The sequence below is a fragment of the Rosa rugosa genome, chromosome 6, assembly GCF_958449725.1.
Source record: "Rosa rugosa chromosome 6, drRosRugo1.1, whole genome shotgun sequence".
NCBI classification, from domain to species: Eukaryota; Viridiplantae; Streptophyta; class Magnoliopsida; order Rosales; family Rosaceae; genus Rosa; species Rosa rugosa.
Genome location: NC_084825.1, coordinates 30,815,768 through 30,825,427, shown reverse-complemented (window position 1 = coordinate 30,825,427; position 9,660 = coordinate 30,815,768). Strand labels below are relative to the sequence as shown.

At 39.4% G+C, this 9,660-nt stretch overlaps 1 long non-coding RNA gene across 9 annotated transcripts; it reads left to right on the top strand.

The window, feature by feature from the left end:
- Positions 1-481: 481 nt before the first annotated feature.
- On the top strand, positions 482-3,686 carry LOC133717122 (uncharacterized). Of its 9 annotated transcripts, none has more exons than XR_009849431.1 (7): positions 483-896; positions 1,249-1,327; positions 1,449-1,881; positions 1,960-2,493; positions 2,875-3,047; positions 3,123-3,307; positions 3,400-3,686. It is a non-coding gene; the product is annotated as an uncharacterized LOC133717122 (long non-coding RNA). The 9 variants fall into 9 exon arrangements; XR_009849434.1 differs by having other exon boundaries at positions 1,449-2,090; positions 2,348-2,493; XR_009849430.1 differs by having other exon boundaries at positions 1,449-2,090; positions 2,232-2,493.
- Positions 3,687-9,660: the final 5,974 nt, after the last annotated feature.

The following is a 9,660-nucleotide window of genomic DNA, read 5'->3' as shown; positions in this document are numbered from 1 at the left end:
ACCAGACCCGTGCAGACACAGCCCCACGCTGCAGTGATGTCCACTCGATCCGACACTCCATCCTGCAAAAAACCTCGAGCCTGAGCACCTATTCATGGGAACCCAGGAGAATTACCATCAATCATCCTGTCTAGGAGCAGCCAGCAAACATTCGGCGCCACCGGTCGAGAAAGCCATCTCGCAGCCGAAAGGACTTTTGGGTTTTTTCTAGAGAGAGATTAGTTTTTATTCTTAATTTTGTTGAAACCCCACTACTAAAAAGAATTGCATTCGCTTCGGAAATTTGCGACGGAAAACTTTTCCGTCGCAAAAAGTCAGTTTCGCGACGGCATGTACTACGGTTATTTTTCCGTAGTATATTTGTAAGTTTCTGCGACGGATATAATATTGCCGTCGTATAATTTTAAATTAATTGCAACGGTTTGGCCACGCCGTCGCATAAATTGTTAAGAAAAAAAAAACAAAAAAACAAAAAACTTTTCTAGATCTAGACGTCGTGTGGCCACACTCTCCTTCACATCCTCCTCTTCTATCTCTATCTCTCTCTCTCTCTCTCTAGCTCTCTGCTCTTTTCGATCTTCTCTTCGATGGCCACCCCGACCTCAACCACCTCTCTTAATTCCTCTGTTAATCACTCTATAACGATATGGTGGTGGTGGAATCACTGGGACTGCTGACTGAGTCGACCATAATGCCAAGAAGCACCGCTCCGTCGCCGGCGTCGGAGCCTCTTCGATCATGGAGCTCAAACCCTAGCTTTACCAGTCTCAAGAAGATTCCAAGAAGTCCAAAGACCTCGCAGACCCAGACGCTGAGTTCCACCGCGCTAAGTAGAAGATCACCGCACACGATGTCTTCTCTGCCGAGAACTCCGGCGTCGACGCCTGGGCCCACAGGTACTCAACTTTCTATCTTATTGTCCAATTTTTGATATGGGTTTTGCTCTAATTTCATTGATTATGCGCTGTTTAGGTGAAATTTGGATCGTTCTAGGTTTGGGTTTTGGGATCAGATTAGGGATTAAATTTTGGGTTGAGTTTTTAGGGTACTGCTCAGTGATAAAGATGAGGTTTTTGAGCTCTCTATGTTGGGAACCATGACTCATATCACAGAATCAATTTTTGGTCTCATGACTTAGAACATATAACAGTGGGTTAGCAATGGCATCCCCACAAGCATTCACCCGTCTCAAGGAATTGAGACTTGGTCCGTTTTGGAATGAGCTTAATTCATTCCCTGCTTTTTCAGGTTCTACCACAACTTGAATCTCGTGGGAATACCGAAGTTGATAGGCACCACTAAATCTGGTGGAAAACATATTGAGTTTGTAAGCGATGATAGGTGTAAGGCACATGGTTGCATTTTTAATATGTGCTCTGAAGTCATTTCTTTTGTTTTAAGATGATTTTCGGTAGATACACTGACCAATTTGCTATTTTTCTGTTAAGGGAAAGGGATACACTGACTCTGCAACACTGATCGTGAATCTTCAACAGCCGTCAACGTTCTCTCCGTCGATAAAAATTTGATGGTTTCTGAAGTAGTTTGCTGGTGGTTTTTGAAATTCAATGTTGAATTGATGTGTGTATACATATATGGATTTAATCGTGATTATATAGAATTGCATTTTCTCTCTGCTTTCTGTTTTGTCATGAAGAGATTTATATTGTCAATTGTAAATCTAGGATGGCCTTGGTCGATTGGGTTTTCTAGATAGCTAAGTTACAAGTTTGTTGTTTTTATAATTACAAAATTTGACAAACTAAATGGAAAAGGTAGATAATTCGGTTGTTTACTTGATATGTGCATAAAGGGTAGATAATTTTGGAGCTTCTGGGAATTGAAGGAGGAAGAACACAGTATTTAAACAAATTCATAGAGGTATGAACCTGTGTTTTTGTTTGCGTTTTACAACTGGGTAATTGGTGCATGATAGCCATCGTCTGGTTTTGTTAAAAGTTGATGGTGGTGTGGTGATGAGCAATGAGGCTGTGGAGCTTGAGGCTCTCCTTGAGGGGCTCAATACAGCTCTCACTCTGGACTTGAAAAATGTCACATTTTTCTGTGATTGCTACATGCTTTACCAATATGTGAGTTTTAGCATCAAGTGTTGCTTTTTATCAGTCTTGTGATTTTGGTATTTAATTTCATTCGACGTTATTGGTTTGCTAGCTAATTGTTTATTTTGTTTATTGTTCAGTGTTCACTGATTCGCATGTAATTGTATGTAGCTTTCATGGTTCTTTATATTTTGGAATCTTTGGATGATTTTGGTTTGGTTACTGGCGTGCTTTGTTTGCTGCAATCTTTGGTTACTTAGACATGGGAAAGCTTGTGTATTTGGTAGGGTTTGGAAGTGGATATGAGAGGGTTTCTTAGTTGAACAGAGCTCTCATTCTGTCTGGTTTTGTTAAAAGTTGGAGGTAGAGAGCTAGGTTGCTTTTGATCGGTGGTGCACTTATCATTTGCCATACCTCTACAGAAGCTACATAGGTTAGTCAGTATCATTTTCCTTCCCAGATTTTTTTTTTTTCAAAGTTTGTAGGTTTCAATTCCCATACGTTTCTTCTGCAACAGATCTTTAATATGTGTACTGGTGTAGTATGTAAGTTGCCCTTTTGTTTATTTGGATAATTTCCATCGATAACAGTGGTAATGGATAGATTACTTGGTTGGTTAATTAATTGAAGAATTAATGGTGTTGTATCATACTTTTATGTCTCTGGGCAACTTACTGCTCAATAAACAATTTACTCACGTTAAACTTTTTGTTGACTCTTAATAAACCCTCAGTAAACCTCTCTCCCCAAATTTCTAATTGTTAGGTTTTGATTACAGCCTCAAATTTCTGAACATCATCTTCAAATTTTGCAGGTATGACAAATCAAAATGGAGGTGGGCTGACAGCATCAAGAACCATCCTGATAAGGGCGGAGATCCAGAAAAAGTATTCATCTTTATCTTTTTCCATGAATCCCTGATTAGGGTTTTTCCAGATTTGGGTATTTAGTCCTAGACTCACCAAGGATGGCATTTTTGTCACAAAGGTATCTGATGTATTATCTACCATCACACATTATCACATAAACACAAACTAAACTGGTTTTACTGATTTTCTATAGGCTGGTCCTGCTGGAATTCCAACCACAAAGAAGTATTCTCTTGCATATATCTAATTCAACTTGCATATGTGGAAGAGGCTGGTGATCTGTACAGGGGAGAAATGGAGGAATCAGAAATGTATAGAGTTTGATAATGGAAGAATTAGAGGAGAAATATAACTAATGCATACACCCTTGACTATCAGGTCCGCTTATTTTTCAGTTCAACTTTATTCTAATTTTAGTATCTTCGGTACTGTTAAGATCCTCATTCTCCACCATGGAAAGTCCTGTGCAGGTATGGAGTGAGTGGATGTTCTGCATTAAATTTTTTTTCCAAAGGGAAACAAGGATGATAAAGAGTATGGCGGAGGCTGAGATTTAGAAGATTTTGTAAATGTGATCAATGAGAAATGTAGGACGAGCAGAGATGCGAAAGGACAACTTACTTCCAAAGTTAGTACCAGTTTAACCAATGAACATGCCTCATCAGTTTCTTTATCAATCATTGGTGTATAATTGGTAGAAAAGTATATTTGAATTTTGTTTCTTTATATGGAATTTGATGGTTTTTAGGTTTGATTCTATGGTTGTCTCTCTGCCTTTGCTTTGTTCCTTTGGCTACTTTTAGTTTTGATTTGAAATCTTGAGCCTGCTTTGTTTTAGGTTGTGATTGTTGGTTGGTTATAGATGATGGGTTTCATAATATTTTTCAATATATGATATTTGCTGCAGATGGTATTAGCTTTGGTGTGCAATTCACACCTTTTTTTTTTTTTTTTATAAATGAAATATTCTTTTGCGACGGCAAAGTATCCGTCGCATCCAATTCAACCACTTTTTTTTTTAAAATGAAATATCTTTTTGCGACGGCAAAGTACCCGTCGCAAATAGTTTAACCATTGCGACGGCAACAGTTTTCCGTCGCAAATACTTTTTGCAACGGAAATTTACCGTCGCAAATGGATTTTGTGACGCCACCTATTGCAACGCTAACTTTTCCGTCGCAAAAAGCTCAATTTGCCGTCGCGAAAAGTTTTTGCCGTCGCAAAAGCAATTTTTTTTAGTAGTGGCCCATGTTCATTAGCATAAACCCTAAAAAACCAAAACACAAATCACAAGTACCTATTGAGGAGAAATTAACCTACACTAGATCAAATATGCTTACCTATTTGGATATCTATAATTTGGGTATCTAGCAAACAATACCCAAGTGTTAAAATATGTTTAGTCCATGTACTTTGCATCCAACATCATTTCATTTCCTAACATTTCAGTTTCATCTAAAAACTCTCTTACATCTCAATTTTCCTCCAATAGGTCCACACCATCCAATTGTTCTGTTAATTGGCTAACATGGTAGATAAGTATATGCCAACTCAGCGCCCATGTAATCGTGGCGGATTGTAAAATGTCTAAAATACCCAAGACTTCACCTTTTATTTTATTTTTTTTTAACTAAAAAACTAAGTAACCCAGCAATTTCCCATTCTCTTTCGCATTTCGCAAAGTTAGAGCCATGGCCTCCATACATCTCCTCCGCGCAACAGCTCCCAAAACCCTAATCATACCCAAATCTCGGTCGTCCTCCGACTCCACCATCGCCACCCGATCGCTCTCTTTCCTCAACCCAAATAAACACTATATTACATCACCATGCTCAATTATTAAAAAAAAAAACTAAAATCCAAAACAAAAAAACGCACAACTAAAAACCAACAAAAAATTGCAAAAAATAGAATTCTACTCCTACACAACCCTAAATCACAGCAATTGTCTTGAAAACTTTGACGCCTAATACCTCTATGGTGTACATCTCAGCTTCCAGCACAACAACAACTTCAATGTAGGGTAGTGTAGGGCTACATCTCCTAACACTCCTGGGAAAGGGACTTCTTCTCCAAACCCTCCTCATTCTGAATCATAGAACCTGCCTCCGAAGAACTTGTCAGCATGGAGTCCAATTGAGCCAGCTTTAGGGCTGTCGATACAGGTTTGGGGTTGTTCCTCTGACTACGAGGCCTGACTTTCTTCTTCAAAGCCTTTTTACCTGAGGTAATGGTAACCTCAAAAAAGGCCTCATTTGACATCTTCATAACCAAATTCATTATAGGCTGGTGGGACCAGAGCTAGGCTATGATTGGGCCGCTTACCTTCTTCATCCGCCTCATCCTCCCTCTACCTTGGCATCCCAGAAACCCTACCCGGCTCCTCTATGTCCTCAGGGAGGGATCAGATAGTACCCCACGCTTCTCCTTCTGAAACATATTTGGAAATTGGAACGTAGGGAACATGGATGAGGTCAAGGCCGAAGGTAAGTTTATTGCCCTAAACATTAGGGCTGGAACAATAGATTTTGAGATCTCTCTTTCTATGAATAATTTTTGAGTAATCGGCTTCTCCTCAATTTTATATGTTCAATTTAGTTTCACTAAAAATAAGATTATTCCTTAAAAAAAAACAAAAATATAGGATCATTATGTATATAAAGTATCAACAATTCAAAAAGAAATTTAATCCGTATGCTTTTCTAGTGGTTATTATGTTTCCAAACAATACAAACAGTAGAAATAATTCATAGATACACATAGTAATACAGACTTTCCCAAGTGCCTTTCCAAATAAATGGTAAGAAAAATAGAAAATGGCAGCTTATGAAACATAACTACCGATAAAGTATATCTTACTACTTTGTGTTTACAAATATCCCATTAAGCCCGAGTGTTTTAACCCGAAAACACGGAACGACTATAGTTTGGGCTGAGCTTTGGAAAAAAAAATACACGAAAACAGAGGGCCCGGACCGTTTAGATTTTTACAGGCCGTTTTGGGGCCTTGGAATTCTTAAACACTAAAACCTGAAAAGCTCGAAAGCTCGATCCAATCTAAATTCCTTTCTTTTTTTTTAAATTTTTATCACAATCCCTTTCCTTTTTTTTTTTTTTTTTTTTAGTTTTTTCCCTGACCCCTTTCTCTTTGTTTCTCTCTGTTTCTTGACTTCTTTGAACCATAACTCCTAAATCCCCAATCCTAGATTTCAATCAATCCCCTTCATCGACGAAGCCTTCAATCTCCTGAGACTGAGATGGTGGCGACTTCCCTTGTTTCCATCCAGTCTGAGGGCATTGAGAAGAGTCAGCCTTCCCTTGATCATCTGCATCAACTTTAAGCTCCAAGAGAAAGAGAGAGGGTCGGAGCAGCAGTAGTACCAAACGAGCCCCCAAAAGCCCGAAGGACCGGCCAGTTTGTTAACGATCCGAGCCTTCCCGGTCCTTGGATGTCTAAAACCAAATTTGCGCCCTACCTGATATCTAGAACCAAGTTCTAAGCTTTTTCATATATGGCATCCTCACCCTTTAAGAATTGTGAAAGCCACTTAGCAGATTCTTTAAGAATGCGCTTGAAATTGTCATTGTAGTCGACATAGTAACGTCCGAACCTTACCCCCCACTTAAAGTCGTCAAATAGAGCCCAGTGGAAGTATCATTTAACATTCACCTCAATCTTGCAAAACAACCATCACTAGTAAAAATGGATATATACCATCTGTCCTCAAGCTCGCAAGCATGTTGAAGAATGCCTCAAAATTAGTTCAATGGATGACTTCATTGCCATTTTGATCTCATACAAGTGTCGAACAACGCATTGAAATTCTATGTGGATCCTTCAATACTTCATTAAGTCCAGGCTCATTATCCTTTACCTTTGTAATTACATTTTTGAAAATGTAAATTTCCGGACTTGGTAGTTTTGCTTCATACACTCAAAAAGTTTCTCAAGACCTTGTGGATAACAGAAGATGTAGATGCTTCCATCAGCCAGCTTAATAATTAACTAACAAGTCAAAGTTCTCTTGCCAAGCATTGCTACATTTATAGAAAGATGGAAGAAAACTTTGACACCAATTTTCTTGCATGAGGACCAATTAAGACTTCAGTAAATTTGCATCTACAACGATAACAAAAGTGGTATGAAAAGCATGAACCTCGTTTCACAGAGATGAAAAGTATATAGAGATTAAATATCTCATACTCTTTGGATAATGTCTATATACTATGGTTCCATGAATCTAAATAGAAGCACCATTAGTATAATAAGCAAAAGATTAAGGAGATTTCTTTCTAAATCAAGCAAGTGAAAGATAATAGAAAGAGAACAGAATTGATCATTCTGGATCCAATCGTCATAGTTAGGGTTTACTTCTTTAATAGGTTTCCCATCAGCAGTGGTTTTGAATTGAGAAGGACATTTGTTGGTGCCACCGACAAAGCCAATAAGATTTCAACTCTGCAAAATAGGGACAATCTGTGCCAACCAAAGAGAGTAGTTGGTTTATTCAAAAAAAAAAAAAAAAAAAGAGTAGTTGGTATGGTCTAGTTTGATGGAGAGGAGATTAGTAACGGTGGGAATATTTGTTGAGGAGGAGGATGAAGAGGCCATGGTAGTGATAATGGGATGTAGAGGGTAAGGGTTGCAAAGGAAGAAAAAAGACAAAAAAATGTGTTGTTTAGCTTTGTGGCCGTGATACCATGAAAGATAACAGAAAGAGAACAGAGAGTTTGTGGAAAGCCTCACACAGAGAGGATCAATTGTATTGCTTATTTATATTAGGACTAAATTCAGTTTGCCTCACCAACTTTGGGGCAAAAATCAGTTTGGTCCCTGACCTTTTTTTTTTTAATCATGATGGTTCTTGCACTTCCATTTTCCATCATGCGCGTCCAAAATTCAAGTTTGGCTCGAAACATGACGTCATATGCTGACTTGGCACCGATACGATGACCCATTTTTCAGACGTGGACCCTCAATTTGGATGAAATGTCCAAACTGCCCCCTTGAATATTCTTTTCCTTCTTCTGCACAACCCTTCTTCCTCTTCCTCTTGTTCATCCTTTTAGCAACAAAAGCAAAAGAAAGTTTCATAATTCATTCACCAAATTGTGATAGACAAATTCATCTTCTTGCTCATCGATTTCTTTTTTTGACTCATTTATCTTCATCTTCTCTTTTACCTCTTCTATTGGCATCGACTTTTTGGACTTGAGAATGGTGGTGCTCGACTGCTTCTGCGATGGCAGCCGTCGGATCACATCTCGACGCCGCCATTAATATGGAGCTAAAGTGCATCGTCTGGAGGAGATGGATCTTCTCCTACCCAGTTTTCTGGGTGTTTTTTTTGAGTGAATTTATAGGCTCATCTGGGTTTTATCAGTGTATGGACCATGAGAGAGATAGAGTTTGGCTAAGGAAAAAAATAGGGTCGGTGCTAAAAACTGGATCAAAACAAAACCTGTTAGTGTCTTGTGAGCCAAAACAGATTTGAATCGGTTCATGGCGGCTATCAGTAAGGTCTGATCCCGCTCGGGGTGGCGATCGGTTCGCAGCAGCACCAAATCTCACCAAACCCATCTCTTCTTTCTCCACCCTCACAAATCACACCATAGCCCAATTCTCTTCCCCTCAACCACTCCACAAAGACCAATAACATGAGCCTAAGCTTTCTTTTCCCCTTCAGCGTGTCCCAATTCTCCTCCACTTTCTTCTTCGTCTCCAGCCTCCGCCGTCGTCGTACACATGGATGAGCAGCAGCGCTTCTTCGTCTTCTTCATCAAAACCCCCAACCTCTAAGCCAACTCACCTCGGTGGCTTGTTGCCTCTGTCGTTCCGCTTGGCCGCCGCCTCCTCCTCGGCCTCCACCGCGGCGATTCGAAGGGACGCAATCCATGGCGGGCGGGTCTTGGATGAAAATTCTTGGGGATGACGCTTGAGACATAATTAGGTGAAATTCGGTGATGGGTACCTGGAATTTCATCGAATTCTCGAGGTTTTCGACTAGATTGTCTTCGACGGAGTTGTTTAGCTAGTGGAATTGAACTGGGTCCAAAGGGGGTTTAAGGAGAGAGTGAATCGGAGATTAGGGGGGGGAGAGACAGGGAGAGAGAGAGAGAGGTGCAGGGTTTTTTTTTTGTCTTTTTTCTTTTTTATTGTGAAAATGTCTATTCTACCCTTCTTGTGGGTCATACTGTCGGTGCCAAGTCAGCATATGACGTCATGTTTCGAGCTAAATTTAAATTTTGGACGCGCGTGATGGAAAATGGAAGTGCAAGGACCATCATGATTAAAAAAAAATCAAGGACCAAACTGATGTTTGCCCCAAAGTTGGAGGGGGCAAACTGAATTTAGTCCTTTATATTACACCATATACTTGTAATAAGGAAAGTATTAAACACATAGATTAATTACAAAGAGATTACAGAGGCTAAGCTCAGGCATCAAGTAGACTTGGCCTCCAAGGCTGGAATCATTTAGAGGACTCTGACGTGTTCATTAAGACACAACGATATATTTTGTTCATCAGCAAGTAAACTTAGGTTCAAAGCAGATGTCACTAACCATCCAAGTTCGAAGTCTAAAATTCTTTTTGTTGCAGCTTTGTCTTCTGTTGTATTTGAATTAGGCTCAACATATATACTGACCTACAAGACACCATCCCATTCGTCCACTTTGTTTTTCCTAAGACATATATTGGCCAACATAAAATTAATTTAGGTAAAGGGCA